This window comes from Fukomys damarensis, unplaced genomic scaffold, assembly GCF_012274545.1.
Source record: "Fukomys damarensis isolate Sample0158 unplaced genomic scaffold, DMR_v1.0_HiC HiC_scaffold_24, whole genome shotgun sequence".
Taxonomy (NCBI): Eukaryota; Metazoa; Chordata; class Mammalia; order Rodentia; family Bathyergidae; genus Fukomys; species Fukomys damarensis.
This window is the reverse complement of record NW_022900936.1, coordinates 52,699,052-52,719,374: the sequence shown is the minus strand read 5'-3', so window position 1 is coordinate 52,719,374 and position 20,323 is coordinate 52,699,052.

Sequence of the window (20,323 nt, the reverse complement as noted above, 5' to 3'; positions counted from 1 at the left end):
CCCTTTCCCCTCCCTCTCCCTCTCTCTCCCTCCCTCGCTCTCTAGCTCTCTAAATTTTCTTTACACTCCTTGAAAATACTTCCCTCCAACTGTAGAACTCATCCAAACATCAAATTGACCATAATAATCTTACTTTCTCCTAAGAAATCCAACTATTTTGAACCAGGGCAATAATTTTTTTTAACTAATGGAAAATAGCATTTGTCTTAGTCACTATTCTAGTAATTTTGACAGAATACCTGACAGCCATAACTTAAGAGAGAAGCTTATTTTGGCTAATATTTCAGGTGATAGTGAGCTGGCTCCAAAGAAACATGGCAGAGGGGCATGGTAGGAAGAAAAGCTGCTCCTGTCATGGTGGCCAGGAGCGGAGAGAATGAAGGGAGGAACTGGGGAAGGAGATGTGACTCACCTCTTCCTACCAGACTCTGCCTCCTAACTGACAGCGAGCTATAAATTCACAATGAGTATAGTGTCACCGTGACTCATTACCTTCCTGAAGCCCTGCCTCTGTGCACATGTGGCTTTTGGGGTCATCCTCCAACCCAAAGCATAGCAGTCTATTCTCTTTTCATCAGTGGAAAACACTGACATAAAAAGGGGTGAAGTGATTCACTCGAAAGGACCTGGGACCTCTCAAAAGACATCAGTGATTAAGCTTCACAATGTCTGCCTCCACACATTTGCTACTTAGGACCAGAGAATATGTTTTATTTTTCCATATTGATAGTTGGCCTATTTTGATTGCCTTTGAGTTTTGTCTTTGCTATTAACTGCAAAAATATTTGTGAGACAGTTCACTAAGGTTCAAGAAATTAAATATACATTTATTACTTTTTTATAAACTGTAAAAGTAATACATTCATGCTGCCTAAAATACAGAAGATATATTTGTAAAGAAAGAGGAACATCCAATTACCTGTAATCTTGCACAGAGTGATAGCAATTGTTAACACGCCTAGGCCTCCAAACATTTTTTTTTTACATTTATAGTCATTCAACACAACTGTACCTAGAAACAGGTAGATGCATTACAACTGAAAAGCTTAGTGATTATTCACATTTTTAAAAATGTGTTACAGTTAAAGATATCTTAGCATTAGTCCCTCTCAAAATATTCTCCCCTTGCTTCGAACGTTCTTACTTATCCCATTTTTCCCATTGTTCTTGCCAGTTTCTGAAGCAGTTCTGGAGTCCTCTTCTCAGGAGTGTCCCGTTGCACTACTCTGGCTGCCTCAATGTCCTGAATATACTGAAAACATTGACCTTCCATGGTTGTTTCAACTTTGGGAAAGAGGCAGAGTTGCATGGTGTCAGATCTGATGGGTGAGGCGGATAAAGACACATCATATCTTAGGAGTTGGTGCATAAGGTGCATGAGTTCACGCCGTAATGTTTTTACAAGCCTGTCTTCCTGTTGGATGGCACCCCGCAGCGGTATTCACCATATTTTTGATCGTACTTTATCAAGACACTCACTCTAGGACTCCTTCAGAAAGCAACAAGAACGATGGGATGTGCTCCGGGAGGGGGAATATTTTAAGTGGGATTAATGGCAATGTGTCATTCACTGTAACATATTTTAAAAATTTAAACATTCACTGTATACGTATTGTTCATTCCATATATGTGTGTATATGTGTGTATATGTGTGTGTGTGTGTATTCCAAATATATACACAATATATAAAGCAGGTTTTCTTACCTACTATTGCCTTCATATAAATCCTAGAAATCTTTCCATATTAGTTGCATGTATCCATATCATCCTTTTCAAAAGGTTATAACATTTCATTTTATACATATTGTTCAGAATTTTATCAATCTATCGAGGGGAATTTGTTAATTTTTTATTTTTGCTTAGTTTTTTTTTGTTGTTTTTTTTTTTTTTACAACTAATAACTTCAGTGAATGCTTTTGCACAGCTGTCTATTTCCTCAAGGAAAAGCACCAGAAATAGATGTTTTTATGTTAAGAGACATACATTTTTGAATTATAAATTTTTGAAGCTCTGGTGGATGTTGTTGCCCTGTTGTTTCTAGAACTTCAGCGAATTTATGCCACTATAACCAGAGTGTGGTAAAATGACAGAAAGGATTTTTTAAATGCCACTCCCTTCCTCCTCTACAGTTTAGTGAGAAGAGGTGGCAGAAAGTAGCTTCACTTAAAACAGTTACTCCTCTGCATAAATAATCTTAATAGCATCTATTCATATATTAACTGCTTCACCATCTGCATATGTTGTTATTTATTTAAAATTTCAAATCAACAAACAAGGATAAATGATGTGAAGTCAGCCACGTTGGAAAGAAGATGTGTGCCTGTACTAATCGGGGGCTTTAGAGGGTACCGCTGGGGTTCTTCCCAGGTCTCCCTGGTCAGCACCGCACCCATCTTCCAGCCCATGTGATTATTGGTTCATATCCTCCCAGATGGAGTTGCCTTTGGCTAAATGGAAGCCAGACTGCCTCCTCTAACCCTAACCTTGCTCTGCAGACTGTGGCCCCTCTGGTGCCTCAACAAGGGGTCATTGTGGTGCGAACCATGCATTTTTTCTCACAGCTCCTGCCAGGATCAGGCTGAAGCTGAGTCAGCACCACTGATTTTTTTTTCCTCCCTCAGTTCTACCTGCCTTTGTCAGTCTCTCCAAATAAATACTTTGAATCAAAATCCCCATCTCAGATCCTGCTTCTACAGAGTCTGACATAGAATAAAGGCCTTTACAGATAGAAAAATCATCTATTTTTTCAAAAAAGAGGCCATTTTATTGCCCAGGCATAAATTATTGCTATCAAATTCAAAACAAGTAGAAATGATTCACCGTGGAACTATGTCTCTGTCAGATAAATGTTGGCTTGCCGTAGAAAAGAAATGATGTGTGTTGCGTAAGCAGGAAATAATGTTGAGGTTTTGTTTTACTGTTGGTGTGCAGGTTGGGTATCAGATTAAACTGATAGATTTGGAGACATTTGTGAAGTGGATTACTTTTAGAGACTTGGAAAGTGATTTTGTGTTCATTATGGTCTTCATTTCAGGAAAGCCCTAAATAGATTGCTAATCTTAAATCAGTAGCACCTCGTTTTATTAGTTGCATAAATCTCTGTGTGAACAAAATAACAGATGAGAACCGACTACTTTGTAATCCACTCCAGATAATACACTGTATTTCAGCTATGTTGAATGTCTTTCTTAAGAATCATTTGCTGATTCCTTTTATATGAGTGTGTAGAAGTGAATCTTTTCAGATAGAAAAGAAAGTTAAATGTGAGGTCTTTAGAACCTCCTCAAGGCTGCTTTTGAATTGAGATTCAAGAGAACATACAGAAGGATTTCGCAAAGTAGGATCAATCAGGTACTAGCAGAACGTTTGGTATTTCCACTTAAATTTCTTTTTGAATTTAACATTAAAATCTGAATAAGCTCTTATGTTATTGTCTAGAATGGCAAAATATAATAAAAAGGGATTGAATAATCATTTGGAGGATTGAGGTTGATATTGCAGCATATTGGATGTTATTTGGTTTGAATTAACTAAACTGACCATAAAGACAGTTACAAAATCCATTTTTAATTGTTAAGAACTCCCTCCAATCTTCTGTTCCCGTAGTATCTATTTGCTCAGTTATACACTTCGAGCAGGTGGTGATGAGGAATGAAGGAATAGGTGAGTGGTGGCAAAGTTTTTAGATATTTTTAATTCAGAAAACAAAGTTTTACTGATATTAGCTGCATAGATCATTTTCCTTACATCACAGATCTGAAGATGCCCTGCCCTCTGTTCAGAATCACAATGTTAATCAGAGGCAGTGGACCTCTCAGGAGTGTATACGACAAGCCCTTAGGTCTTCAGAGCACTCACTACCCAGTCCTGGAATATGTGGCCAGATGTTGCTGATTCTGGTTTCAGCAGTTCCCTAGGATCTTGCATTTTCATTCACCTACTGTAATTAAGACCCTGATCTTGACAGGCTGTGGCCTATTTTGGAAAAGTGTGATGCTAAACAATGATGCCACAATTAGAGTTTTTGTAATGCAAACACCTCATGTTCATTCAGGGCTGTATGTTTCTGCCTTCATTGTTTTTTTGTCAGCTGGGTTTCTGAATGCAGCTAGGGAAGCTGCTTCCATCTAGCAAGGAATCTAATTAGCTGCCTCTATTTTGGAGCAGTTCTATTATCTATTAGAGTTGCCTTCCATCATGTCAGTTCTGACTTCAGCAGGTTTGTTTTTTAAAGTCGTAAGACAAAGCCATAAGAAAAGCTCATGATCTAAAGAAAACAATTGCATCTATATTCTTAAGGGAATGAATATGTTTATCTTAAGGTGTCTGAAGACTACTATCCCTTTATTATAGATCATCTGCTTTCAGTCCATGAAAGAGATCAGAATATAGGTATATGGGTTAAGCTTATTTTCCATAATTTTAGATATAAGCTGAATTATTGCAGGCCTGTGTGAGGAAGTGACCCATGGCTTCTGCCAGAAAACTTGGTGAAAGCCAGATAGAGTGGCTTTTGGGGTGTTTTTTGAAGGCTCCTATGAGCAATGGCAGCTGACTGTTGTATTAGGGTTTCTTTTCGTGAACGAAAAGGCATTAGAAAGATGCTTATACTATAGAATAAATGAACATAAGGGGACAATGAAGGCCAGCCAGGATGTGGCCAAATTCTCCTAGACAAACTTGTAAACAGAATTTTGTAATTGTGCCCATCTTCTCCTTTCTTTCTCTTCCTCCTTTTGCAGTCCGCCCCTCTCTCCTGCTTGAAGATGGCAGTTCCCTTTTGTGTCCTTACTGCTCTCCTTTGCTGGTTTTTGTTTGACAAATGAATATGATACCAACCATTTACATTCTAGCAGAAAATAAGCATTTTCATCCTCTAGGAGTATCTACTCATAAATTTGTATCTGTGAACTCAAGGGCTCGTCTATGTAAAAGGTATTTCAGGGACTTCTGCAGAGTAGGATGGGTTCTGTGAGAAACATCAGGCTGGGTGTGAGTGAACTCCTGTGACCTATCATACAGAGAGCACCAAATGCAGACTCTCTTTCTAACCCAAGATGGAGCAGTCAGGACAATATCTGGGGCAATAATCTTTTGGGGGCACAGATTCAATATGATCCTTTCCTTCAGGAGCTTTTGGTGCTATAGCAGCTATGTTGTAATGGTGTCTTAGAAGGGATGAGGATAAGCTGTGAATGGTTTGCAAACCAAATGCTGTATGATGACTTTAAAACAAAGGTAAACATGCGTTCTAGATTCCAAACAGCCTGAGGCAGTCCATTCTGTTTTCCTCTCCTTCCCAGTGGTTAGGTATGCATTATTTTTTGGTTGATGTCTTCCAGACTGCAAATCGATGTGTTTTGGTGGCAGTGAGATATATTATGACAAGGTTCCATTATTATTTCTCCTTAAATCCAACATCTATGTAGCTGTAAGATCCTTAAATCTCTATTAATGGATAATAGACCTGCACTGAGAAGAAATATATGCAGAGAAAGACATGAAGTCTGAATTGAATTCTGAAATGTTGTGTATACGTAATGGTAGCTGCCATCCAGGCAGGCTGTCCCTTCCCTAGGAAGCTGTGAAAGGAAGGAGGCAGCAGAGCAATCTCTGCTTCTATTCACCAAGTTCTAAAAGTGTAAATTAGATCATCAAGCCAATTTGAACAAAGTGTGGTAGAGTAGAAAGAGCACCTGTCTCAGAATTAAGAGGTATATTTCTCATTCTCCACTATCTTATAATTAGGGTGAAGGAATTTTGGAAAATACATTTAATACCTCTACTTTTCAGTTTCTTTATGCACATAATTACCTCCTTCTTTCCCCTTTTCCTCCCAGTCCCTCCCTCCTTAATAAAACAGATAATCAAATGAGCTTGTCTCTAAAGTAGTATAAAAAATACAATGTATTGTACCAATGGAAGGGAATATTCCATATATTCTCATTCTTATTACCAAAAACTTTGTGAAAATTGAATATTTTGGTAGGAGAGATTAATGTTAGTATGTTCTTTCATCTCATAATTAATTTCTATTTGGGTCATATAATCTCCCGAATCTATTTTAACATTGGTACCACTTTCTGAATCCAAGGCCCTTTCCAGAGAGCAAGTTTGTAAACAGCAGAAAGCAGGAGGAGAATTACTTGGCTGCTTAAACATAAACCAACACAGGACCAATTTAGAATCACTAAGGTAACCAGGAAATTGCTAAGAATGCGTTTGGAAAAGAGTAGGAGGAAAGAGTGTGTAACTTAAAATATCCATGAATACTTGATTATAATATATGACATCTTTCAGCTCTCAGGACTAGAAACAACACAAATGGCGTTCAGTTCAAAGTGGGAACTTCAGTACAGTAAAGAAATTTCAATGACTTTTAAGCCTGAGCCATGACTACATTCACCTTTATAAAATTAGTTATCTAAGTAAATTTGTGCTGAGAGAGAAGTGACCTTACAGTGCTAGAAAATCTATTTCTAAATCAGAGCAAAAAAAAAGGTAAATCAACTTTCTGGAGTTACTTCTTGTCTGCAAGAATTGATTCATCTACTGTACTCTTTTAGAGAATAAGTTTGGGACGACTATCTGAACATTTAAAAACTTTAATGTCAACCCCACTTAAAAAAAGTAAACCAAAGTCACTTCACTTAAGTGATTTTGAAAATTCTACTTCATCAGAGAGACCTACCTATTTTGGGAAACTTTTGATTAATAGATTTGTTCTTCTCTGGTAGTCAACTTCAGATTGTTCCTAATGACATCTATATCAGAACCAAAATATTTGAAGGACTGTGGGAAGAACCAGAGTGAAGAACTCACAAAAAAAAGAACTCTGTAGGATTTGTTATAAAATGTGACTTGACTCATATTTTGAGTGTCTGGAAATCAGTTTTTAATGTCTGCTGTTCCCACTGATTTTCACTAGGAGTGCCTTACTATTTATGTTTAATAGTTTTTGCTGTAGACTCACATGTGACAGAAAAGGTGTGCAGACCTACATTGTAAGAGAATATTTGTACTTAGGGTTGTGCAAGGATCATGTAAGTTATTAAGCATCCAACCTCCCACAGGGTTAAATAAAATGTCCTTTGCAAATTTCAGATTCAGAAACTCAATCTAAGATTTGATTTTACACATTAAATAAAACCTAAGTAGAAATAGGACTAATAAAGTTGATCCAAAGAATACTTCAGTTGTCCATAGGGTTGTTCAAGAGACTTCCCTGAATAGCTACGATGAGTAGACTGCTGTGGTAAATAGTTTCTCCCTCTGCTTAGACTGAATCTTTAAAATTGTTAAATGTGAAACACCAAAAGGATACAATGCAAAGAGCTTTATTGCCTTATCCAACCAAATATAATCATTCTTCTTCTTCCACTGCTTCTAGCTTTTCCTTTGGAAGGGATTTATAGTCAAGAAGTGTGGATCCCTGAAAGTGATGTCACTCAGTTTATAATTGAAGCAGATCTGAAAGTGTTTGCACACACATCTCACAGCTGACTCTGTGGGGTAGTTTGCTTCAAAATGCAGAGATATTCTGGCCACTTTATAACCTCCCTGTGGTCAGAAGCTTTGGCTTTTGGTGATGTCATCACAGCTTTCTTACTTGGTTCCAGGCACATTCATAGGAACCTTTATCACTATATTTGAACATTTAAGTATAGGTTTTTTCTATTCTTTAGTAGAACCACTGAGCACAAGCTAAGCAAGCTAGCAAAATCTCCAAAGGAACTGGGAGTGTGGAATTTGTGGTGACTATATTCCTTTTTGCTTATCAGAGTTTACCTTCTGGTCAGAAGTCCTTTGGTCTTGATATTAATTGCTTAGCTGACAGTTTGTTAAAACATATTTGGAGAGGCTGGAGATTTAGCTCAGTGGTGCCTTTGCCTGCTTTGCAAACACAAGCACCTGAGTTCGATCCCTGATACCAAAGGGGGGGAAAAACAAACAAAAAACCAAACAAAACCCACCTTTGCTGGGAGTGCAGACTGGTGCAACCACTATGGAAATCAATATGGATATACCTCAAAGAGCTTGGACTGGAGGTGCCATCTGACCCAGCCATCTCTGCTGGGTATCTTTCCAAAAGAATTAAAAGAATCAAATCACAGAGAAGTATGCACACCCATGTTTATAGCGGCACAGTTTGTAATAGCTAAAACTTGGAAACAGCCCATTTGCCTGTCTGTTGGAAACTGGATAAAGAAGATGTGGTTTTTCTACAAAATGGAGTATTAGTCAGCCATAAAGAATGAGAAAATAGATTCATTCATAAGAAAATGAATACATATTGAAGATATACTCCTAAGTGAAAGAAATAAGGCACACATGTGTAAATACCAAATAGTTTCTCTGGTGTGAATAATCTGCAATAATACAGAAGATCCTAATAAGATTACTGACATTTAGAAATGGGAAGAAAGGAGCTAAAGGTGTAGGGAAGGTGGGATGGGTAGGGGAAGGGTAATAAAGGAAAAGAAAAAAATGCAAGATAATGAAAAGATGGAAATAAAGTCGTTGTAAATGGGGAGGGGAGGAGGGGTGAAGGGAGGGCAGGGACAAGGGGAAAAAATGAGAACCAAGACTTGTCATGTAGAGGTGCAAAATCCCAACAATGAATGTAACTGTACTGTACCCCTAAAATGTACCAATAAACTCAATTAAAGCTGAAATAAAAACCCCACCTTTGGCCCAAAGAAGGTAAAGATCATCAAAGACATAAGTGAGATACCTCCTAAATGCCTTCTGTGACTTCATCATTTGTGGTCAGTGTGGTCTCAAACTTTGGAGAACATGGAAATTAGGACCAGCTGTATATAAACTTCGATGAAAGCTAATTTCTCCACTGTTTACTTCCTTCTCTCAATGAAGCCATTATGATCTATTTGTTCTAAGACATAAATTCAAAAATTGTGCAATATTTTAAACACATAAAAATACTGAAAATATTATGCAGTCAGGGAACTCTTACCATGATGTATCAGTTCTTAATATTTTTTCTGTAATTGCTGATAACTATAAAAAAGTTACTGACACCTTTGAAACTCTTGAGTATTTCTCCTTGATTCAAATCTTATCCTTTTCCCTGCTGACCTTGAATTTCTATTTATCACTTCATGTATATATCATATAAAGGTGGTTCTCATACCTTTACTAGATATGCAGATGTCCATAAACATTGACATGGTTTTGCATGGTTTTAGTCTTTATGTTAATAACATTTTTGTTATACTCAGATTACTTTTCCTTTAGATAATACTTTTAAAATAAATCTAGGGCTAGACTGTTGATTTTTAACTGATGTATAATATTCCATCACATAAATATAGCATAATAAAATTTAGTTATTTCAAATTTCTTGCTGTTCCAAATAGTTCTCCAATGACATGTTTTTTATTTATTTATTTTTTCCTCATTGACTTTATTGGTAAATTTGAGGTATACAATACAGTTACATTCATCATTGGGATCTTGTACCTTTACATGACAGGTCTTGGTTCTCATTTTTTCCCCTTGCCCCTGCCCTGCCTTCACTACCTGACATGTTTTTTAAATTGCCTTTCCATGAGCATATGCAAGAGTTTCTTGAGGATGGCATTACTCAAAACAGACTATTGCCTGATAACAGTTTGTGGACATGAGTTGGCCTAAGGCACATACTTTTAATGGCAATTTTCTAGGGCATGAGTTACTGGCTTTTAAATTACACAAATTTCATTTTTTTCATATTCTCAAAATGCTTTCCAATGAACTCTCTCCAGTAGTATATGAGAGTCTCATTTCTCCATGTTCTCACCAACTTGTTGTGTTTCTGACTTTAAAATGTTTTGCTAAACATTGCACATTTCTGATGATGAAGAAAGCTATAATTTCTCTTTAAGAAATCATATTTTGTATAGTTTTTTGTAAATATGATTTGTTTTATGGAGAACAGCCCTTAAATTTCCTTTTAAAAATACTTTTTAGAGAGGCCCACCCCATAGCATCAGTAGGTACACACAGATCCCAGTGAGCAGTGGTTTGGAACAGACAACCTGCCTGCAGACAGGTCCAGCCAGAGCTCTGGCCCAACCCCAGTGACTTGGGAACACAGGCCAAAGTCACAGGCCCTCCTAGAAAAGAGCTACACAGGCATACTAACAACAGCCAGAGGTTTGTCCTGATATCATTGGTAAGTGTGTGGAGACCCTAACCAGAAGTCTGGTCAGACACCGGGAACTGTGGTGCCCTCAAAGGCAATAGCTACATAGTGGAGCCCAACAAGAGCACACCTAACTACCTTACCAAGTGAGCACAGGCCCAACCCAGAAGACCACCCAAACAACATGTCAACTCAGGGATCCAGAAGAACACCATTCTGAACCCAAGAATTGGTGTACTGGTGAGCAGCAGAGAAAGGGTCTCACGGTAGCTTGCTGAGAATTGAAGACCACTGAGTGAGCAAAAAGTTGCTTCAACAGAGGCATAGCAGGCCACATCTGTTGAAATGGGAAGACACATAAACAGCTCTCAAAGCCAGACTTCCAGATCATCTAAGGCAAACCCAAAAGAAGAGGAGATATAAGGATCTGATACTAAACCACCTGGACTCTGTGAACTGGCAATGAAAAAGGATATGGAAAAAAAAAAAAGAGATCAGAAATAATTTCACAGACAACAGCAGAGATTGTGCCCAAAGTACAAGATATGATTAATCTAGAGCAGACACAGATTTAAAAAAACGAAGAGCTGAGGAGCATGATGGAATCCCAACACAGCAAACAAATGGAATCCATAAAACAGATGCAAACAGATTTCCAGATTAAAAAGTCCACTGAAAGTTTATGCAGCAGAATGAGCCAGTGTGAGGAAAGAATTTCAGATAAAGAAGATAGGATTGTAGTTAGTGACCAGGAAAAGAAAAATTTCCTAAAAATAGTAAGGGACTATGAGAAATCAATCCAGCAGCTGCTAGATGATTCAAAGAAGAATAACATAAGAATGATCAGAGTCAATGAAGAAACAGGAGAGAGTGTAGATGACATAAAAAATGTTCATAGAAGTAATGGTGGAAAACTTCCTAAGTAGGGGAAAGGAACTTGACATACAGATAAGCAAGGCTTATTGGACTCCAACTAGCCATGATAAAATAATCTACACATAGGCATTTAATAGTTAAGATTCCAGAAACCCAACAGTAGGCCAATATTCTATAAGCAGTCAGAGAAAAGAAACAAATCAGATACAAAGGAAATCCCATCAGAATCACAGCAGACTTCTCAGCACAGACCCTCAAGGCAAGAAAATCTTGGAGTGATGTATCTTTAGGCTTTTCCTAAAGGAAAGCCTCCAACCCAGAGAGATGTACCCTGCAAAAATATCTTTCAAAATTGATGGAGAAATAAGATACTTTCATGTCAAAGAGCATCTTAGGAACTGCATGAATACCAAACCAGCACTCCAAAAATTTTTAAACCATATCCTAGGAAAAGACAAGGAGGAGCACAACCCCAGGAAGCCCAGCAGAATGAATTCATCAAACATGACAACAAATTAAACTAAAAGGGGGAGAATGCAACAAAAAGAAAAAGTTGTGACAAGAATAAGTCAATAAAAATCAGTAATAACTATCAATGTTAATGGTCTCAATTCACCAATCAAAAGAAACAGACTGGCATAATGGATCAAAAAGCAAGATCCATCAATATGCTGCATACAAGAAATACACTTAATTAAAAAACTCATAGACTGAAGGTGGAAGGGCAGAAAACAATTTTCCATGCAGCAAGAACCCCTCCAAAAAGCAGGAGTAGCTATCCTCTTTGCAGATCAAGTGGGTTTCAAACCAACACTGATTAAGAAAGACAAAGACATGACATTCTTGTAAAGGCAACAATTCAAGAGAAAGATATGACAATCATAAATATATATGCACCAAGCACTCATGTGCCCAACTCTATAAAACAATTACAGACATGAAAAATCAAATAAGCACCAATACAATAGTATTGAGGGATCTCAATACATTGCTATCAGAAATAGATAAATCAACTAGACAGAAAATAAACAATGAAATACTGGAACTCAAACTTTTGAACAAATGAACTTAATAGATGTTAACAGAGTGTTCTACCCTACAAAATCAGAATAAACATGTTTTTCATGTGCACATGGGTCATTCTCCACAATAGACCACATACTCATAGAACATGTTTAAGTGCAAAGGAATTGAAGTTATCCCCTGTATATTATCAGACCATGATAATGATGTGATGAAATTGGAGATCAATAGTAAAAGAAACTGCAAGAATTTCATAAACATTTGGAAATTGAATAACACACTTCTGAATAACAAATGGGTTACCGTGGAAATTAAAGAAGAAATCAGACAGTTCCTATAATTAACTGACAATTACAGTACAATATATCAGAATGTATGAGACAGAATGAAAGCAGTCTTACAAGGGAAATTTATAGCAGTGAATGTGCATACTAGGAAAATAGAGCAAGCTCAATAAAACATCCTGATGCTGAACCTCAAGCTTGTAGAAAAAGATGAGCAGGACAAACCTAAAGCCCATACAAGAGAGGAAATTATAAAGATCAGAGCAAAAATCTATGCAATGGAGACTAAGAGAATGATACAAAAAATCAACAAAGCCAAGAGTTGGTTCTTGGAAAGAATAAACAAAATTGACAAACCCTTAGCCAATCTTACCAGGGAGAGAGAGAGAGAGAAAGAGAGAAAGCCCAAATCCATGCAATTAGGAATGAAAAGGGTGAAATTACAATGGACCCTGCAGAAATCCAGAGAATCTACCTACTTTGAAAATCTATGTGCCAATAAGATTGAAAATATAGAAGAAATGCACATATTCCTAGATACATATGAATTGCCAAAGTTGAATGAAAATGACCTAAAAATTCTAATCAACCCAGTATCAATCATTGAAATTAAAAATGTAATTAAATCCTTACCAAATAAGAAAAGCCCAGGTCCCAGTGGCTTCACTGCTTACTTCTATAAGACATTTAGAGAGGAACTACTGCTACTACTATTTAAACTCTTCAATGAAATTAAGAGGGAAGCATTACTCCCGAATTCATTCCTGGAAGCAAGCATCACCTTGATCCTCAAAGCAGAGAAAGACACAACCAAAAAAGAGAACTATAGGCCAATCTCACTAATAAACATAGGTGCAAAAATCCTTAATAAGATGCTGGAAAATAGAATGTAGATCATGAAGGAGATCATACACCCTGACCAAGTGGGATTCATCCCAGGGATACAGGGATAGTTCAACATGCTCAAATCAATAAATGTAATACAATATATTAATAGAGCCAAGACCAAAAACCATATGATCATCTCCATAGATACAGAAAAAACATATAACAAAATCCAACATGCATTTATGATAACCCTATAAAAATTGGAATAGATGGTCTCTACTTCAACCTGATAAAAGCCATCTGTGAAAAAACAACAGCCAATATCATACTACATGGTAAAAAACTGAAATCCTTCACATTAAAATCAGGAAGAAGACATATCCACTATCACCACTCCTGTTCAATATAGTTTTGGAAACATTAGCTGTAGTAATTAGATAAGAGAAAGAAATGAAAGGAATAAAGATCAGAAGTGAAGTCAAATGTCATTATTTGCAGATGGCATGATACTCTAGATAGAAAACCCCAAGAACTCCACCAGATGTCTTCTGGACTTAGTAACTAAATACAGCAAAGTAGCTGGATACAAGGTAAACACACAAAAATGAATAGTTTTTCTGTACATGAAAAACAGACTCATATGGAATAGTTTCTCTGGTGTGAAAAACTAAAAGGTAAATAAGATTCAAATGGTGTAAATTGATAGTGTGAAATTGGAAGAAAATGACTAAAGGGGAAGTGGGAAGGGGAGGGGAAAGGAAATAAGGGAAAAGAAAATGTGAAAAAAGGAAAAGATGGTAACAAAGTCTGTGAAAAGGCATGGGTGAAGGAAGAGCAGGGGTGGGGAAAAAATAAGAACTAAGACATCATGTAAGGAACAAGATCCCAATGAGAAATGCAACTTTATTGTTTGCTTTAAATGAACCAATATACTTAATGGGGGGGTGTAAAACAGACTCAGTGAGAGAGAAATGGGCCAAATAATTCCTTTTACAATAGCATCCAAAAATTGAAATACCTAGAAATCAACCTAATAAAGGAAATCAAAGACCTCTACTCTGAAAATTACAGCACTCTGAAAAAAGAGATTAAAGATGATATCAGAAAATGAAAGACATCCCTTGCTCCTGGGTAGGAAAGATCAACATTGTGAAAATGGCTATACTTCCAAAATTGCCATATAGATTCAATGCAATCCCAACTGAATTCCCAGCAGTATACTTGACAGACCTTGAGAAAATAATCCAAAAATTCATTTGGAACAAGAAGAGACCTAGAATAGCAAAAGCAATTCTAAGCAATAAAGACAAAGTAGGGGATATCACAACCCCCAACTTGAAACTGTACTACAAAGCTATCCTGATAAAAAACAGCATAGTACTGGCAAAGAAACAGACCTGAAGACCAGTGGAACAGATAAGAAGATGCAAAAACAACTCCAGACACACTCAGCCACCTCATCTTCGACAAAGGAGCCAACCACCACCAGCCTCAATGGAGGAAAGATAGCCTCTTTAGTAAATGGTGCTAGAAAAACTAGGTTTCAACTTAAAGTAAACCTAGACATATCTCTCACCATGCATTAAACTAAAATTGAAATAGATTAAAAATCTAAATATTAAAATAGGAACATTAAACTAGCTGGAAGAGAGGTTAGTTAGAACTCTTGAAGACACTGGTGTAAGGAAAAGATTTCATGAACAAAACCTCAGTTGCATGTGAACTAGCACAACAATAAGTGGGATCTCTTCTTGCAAAGGTTCTGTACAGCAAGAGAAACCACCAAAAATGTGAAGAGACAACCAACCCACATGTGGGAAAATATTTTCACCAGCTGTTCTTCAGACAAAGGTCTACTATCTAGAATATTCAAAAACCTTTAAAAAATCAGACCCTCAAAATTTAAAGACCCAATCCAAAAGTGGTCATCTGAAATGAACAGACTTTTCTCAGACAAAGAAGTAGAAATAGAAAACAAACGTATGAAAAAAAAATATTCAACATCACTGATCATTTAAGAAATGAAAATAAAAACAACACTGAGATTCCACCTCACCCCAAAAAGAATGGCTGCTATCATGAAATCAATAACAAATGCTGGTGGGGCTCTGTGAAAGAGAAACACTGCTCCACTGCTGGTGGGTGTATAGACTGGTACAATAACTGTGGAAATCAGAATGGAGATATCTCAAAGAACTAGGATCAGAAGTCCCATCTGACCCAGATATTCTCCTACTGGGTACCTTCCCTAAATAATGAAAAGAATACCGCAGTGATATATGTGCCCTCATGTTCATAGCAGCACAATTTCTAATGGCTAAAATTTGAAGCAGCCAGTTGCCCATCAATGGGAGACTGGATGAAGAAAATGTGTTTTTTTTTTTTTATAAAATAGAGTACTCAGCCATAAATAAATGAGAAATTAGAAATGTGCATAGCTAAATGGATGTTCCTTGAGGTGTTTCTCTTAAGTGAAATAAATATTATTAATTTGTCGTGAGATTTTTGCATCAATATTCATGAATAAGTTTTGCCTATAATTTTCTTTTCCTCTATTATATTATCTGAGTTTGGATCAAGCTTATGTTTTACTCTTAAATGAAATGATGAATGTTTCCTCTTTTTATGACATGGAACAGTTTATTGCAGTCATGTGATTCTTAGATATTGGTAGAATTTGCCCTTATAATCAGCTGGATCTGGAATTTCAAATGTGGTAGATTTTTAGTATTTTAATTCAAATTATTTAATTATTATAGGCCTATTGGATTGCTTTTTTAAAACCACTTCTTAAATAACCTTAGTTACCTTTACTTTTTAGATAAAGAAATTTTAAATGTTTTTGAATTTTCAAAATAACTGATTATGATTTTAAAATTTTTACTGCATCTATAATTATGTTCCTGGATCACAATCCTCAGCAAGTATATTACTAGAGAATATTTTCTAGCATTTTTTACTTTTAACTTCTCTCCATTTTCTTGATCATTTATGCCAAAGGTTTATTTAGTTACTGGCTTTATTACACCAAATTTCCCATTCTTATTACTTCTTGAGAGTTTTTTGGTTCTTTGATTTCTAATTTTATCTTTTTTCTTCTTTTTCCCAGTTACCCTGGGTCTATTCTTTTTTCTCTTTCCAGATCCTTGAAGTTTGAGAAAAATTATACATGCTTACGGTATACTCCGATATCTTTATATATATAAAATTTTACTAAAGTCAATTAGCATATTCATCTTGCATAGTTATCTTTTGTTGTGTTTGTCATGATAATATTTAATCTCTTAACATCTCCTGTATATAACACAGGAATAGTAGCTATTGTCACCATACCATATATTATATCTCTAAAATTGATTCATCCCACCTAATTGAAACTTAATCCCCTTTAACCAACACCTCCCCCTTTTCTACACTCCTTAGCTCTTGGAAGTTACCATTCTCCTCCTTGCTTCTGTGAGTTTGACGGTTTGTTTTTTTGTTTTTGTTTTTGTTTTTTTTGCTTAAGTATCTCATACCTAAGTGAGACCAGGCAGTGTCTTTCCATTGCTTATTTCACTTAGCATAATGTCTTCCAGATTCATCTGTGTTGTAAATGACAGGGTTTACTTCTTTTTCAAGGCTGGATAATATATCACTGTATATTTATATACCTCAGTTCCTTAATCCACTCATCCATGGATGTACAGTTAATTACATAACTTGGTATTGTGAATAATGCTGCAATGGACATTTAAGTACAGGTATGCATTTGACATAATTACTTTATTTCCTTTGAATATATACTCAGACATAGTATAGCTGGATATATGGTAGTTCTAGATTTAATTTTTAAACGAATCTTTACACTGTTTTCTATATTGCTTTTTCCAGTTTATCTTACCACCAAAAATGTACAAGTTTTCTTTTGTCTGTACAGTATATATTTGCTAATACTTATGTCTTTTTTGGTTTAGACATTTTAACCATTATCAGTTGATATTTCAGTATAGTTTTTCATTTCATAATGATTAATTGTGTTGAGCATATTTTATATACCTGTTGGCCATTGGTATACTGTATCTTATCTGAAAAACATCTATCAAAATTTTTGCTTATTTTTAAGCAAGGTTATTTATTTTCGTGTTATTGAGTCACTTGAAATCTTTTTATGTTTTGAATATTAACCTCATCAAATGTGCAGTTTGCAAATATTTTCTTCCATTCTCTAGGATGTCTCTTGATTTTGTTGATTGTTTCTTTTGCTGTTTGTAAACTTTTGGTTTGTTGAAATTTTATTATTCCACTTTTGTTTGTGTTTCTTGCGCTTCTGAGGCCATATAAAATAAAATTACAACTCAGATAAATGTTAAGAAGTTTCATCCCTATTTTTAGTGGGTCTTATATTTGTCAAGTCAATAATTTTTATTTGATACTTGTACATGATATAAGATAAATATCTACGTTTTCTTCTGCATGCGGATGTCTAATTATAGGCCCCATTTACTGGGAAAAAAAACTCATTTCCGCATTGTGTTTCTTGCCACATTTGTCAAAGATCATCTGGCCCTAAGGCACAGATTTATTTCGGGACTGTCTATTTTGTTCTACTGGTCTATAATGTAGTATATTTCGAAATCAGGTAATGTGATTCTTTCAGCTTTGTTTTGCTCGAAATGGCTTTGGCTATTTGGAGCCTTTTGTGTAGTCCAATATAAATTTTAAGGTTTTTTTTCTTTTCCTGCAAAAGTTGCCATTTCAATTATTATAAAATTATTTTCTATTTGTAGATGGCTTTGAGTGGTAAAGAAAAATTACAATGCTAATTTCCCAAAGTATGTACACAAGACATTTTTCCATTTATTTATGTAATGTTTATTTACTTTCATCTTGCTTTATACTTTTTTATTTTCAGGATGAAACTCAGGACCTTGTGCTTGCAAGGCAGGCATGGCACAACTGAGCTAAATCTTCAGCCATGTTTTATAATTATTGGTGAAAAGATTTTTTTACCACCATAGTTAAATTTACTTCTATTTTAACTTTTATAGCTATTATAATGGGATCATTTTCTTTTAAATTTTTTCTTTTATGTAAAAGCTACTACTAAATTTTGTATGTTGATTTTATATCCTAAACCTTCACTAAATTAATTTATTAGTTCTGTTTTGAGTAGTATAGTGTATTTAGATTTTTCTTTATAAGTTCGTGTCATCTGCATGCAGAGACAGTTTAACTTCTTTCTTTCTATCTAATTTGGGTCCTTTTATTTCTTTTTTCTTGTGCCCTATTTTCTGAGTAGGATTTCAAGTACTACACTGAATAGAAATGGTATAAGTGAGCATACTTGTTTTGTTTCTTGTTGTAAAGGAAAAACTTTCAATTTTTCATTTTTGTGTATAATGTTAGCTGGGAGATTATTCTATATGAACTTTATTTTGTATAAAATAAAGGAACATTCTTTGTATACACTAACTCATTGCGAGTTTTTGTCATGAAAAGATTTTGAATTTTGTCAAATTCTTTTGGTTTATCAGTTGAGATGTGCTGCTGTCTAGTATGTTCCTCAGAATTAATGTGTTGGTAACTTAATTCCTAAAGCCTGTGTCAGTGGTATTAAGTAGGGTCTTGGGAAAGTAAATAGGATTCCATGAAGCTGTGAAAGTTGAACCCCCAGTGATGGCATTAGTGGATATACATGAAGAAGAGAGACTTGAATTAGTATGCTTTCTTCACCTCACTATATATGATACCCCTCACCATTAACTACAGATCACTACTTTCCCTTTGAGAAACAGCTCCTGACCTGCTACTGGGCCTGAAGGGAAGCTGAATGCTTGACCATGAGGCACAATGTAACCATGCAACCTGAGCTGCCCATTGTGAACTAGGTGCTATCTGACCCACTACATCATAAATTAGATGCACACAGTAACAACCCATCATCAAATGTGATTGGGCATGAATAGATCATGAAGGAATAAGTAAGTTACATGAAGAAGTTGTCCAAATTACCATTGTTCTTATTCTTGCCATAGCTATCTGTCTTCTGTCATGCACCAGTGGCCTCATGGGGTGCACTCTATGATCAGTTGACAGAGGAAGAGAAAACTAGAACCTGCTTTACAGATGGTTCTGTACATTATGTAGTTACCACCAGAAAGTAGACAGTTGCAGCACTATATCATGTTTCCAGGACATCCTTGCAGGACAGTGGTGAAAGGCAACCTTCACAGTGGGCAGAATGCATCTGGTCATGTATTTTTTGGAAGGAAAAATTTGCAAGATGTGGGAATATAGCCAGTACATGGGCAATAGCCAATGGTTTGGTAGGAAGGTCAGGGTCTTGGGAGGAATATGTCTAGAATATTGGTGACAAATACATTTGGGTAAGAGGTGTGTGGACAGACTTCTTCCTATGGATGAAGGAGGCCTACGAGGCTGCATTGTGATTCACCTATGGGAGTTTTCCAGAGTTCTGAACAGTGTTGTATCTGTCACTGCCACTTCAAATGACATTAGATCTGGTGAATTATATGGCCCAAGTGGCTGAGCAGTCTGGACCTGTTGTAGAGCCTTCTCTATCTGTGGGCCCACTCAAAAATAGCAGTTTTCTGAGTCAGTCAATAAATGTGCTGGAATAACACACCCAAGAGATAAATGTGTTGCATCCAAAGTCCAAATAAGCCCAGTAGGTATTGTGCCTCTATTTTGGTTGCAGGAGAGTCCAGATGCAACAACACATCATTCAAATTAAAAGGGATATCTTTAAATGCCCCACATCACTGGACTCCAAGAAATTTAACTAAGGTAGAAGGACCTTGAATTTTAGCCATATTTATTGCCCATCTCTGACATGCAAATATTTTACCAAATCCAGAGTGTTTGCTACCTCTTGCTCTCTTGGTCCAATCAGCATAACGTCATCAGTGTAATGGATTGATGTGTAATCTGTGGGATAGAAAGAGATCAAAGTCCCCATGAACTAAGTTGTGACACTGGGCTGGGAAATTAATATGCCCCTGAGGTATAACAGTAAAGATGTATTGCTAGCCTTGCCATTTGAAAGCGAATTTCTTCTAGTGAGACTTGTGGGTACATATGGAGAAAAAGGCATTTGCCAAATCAATAGGCAGGAGATATGTTAATTTATTTACACAAGGAAACTACATTTGGTATGATAGTTGCA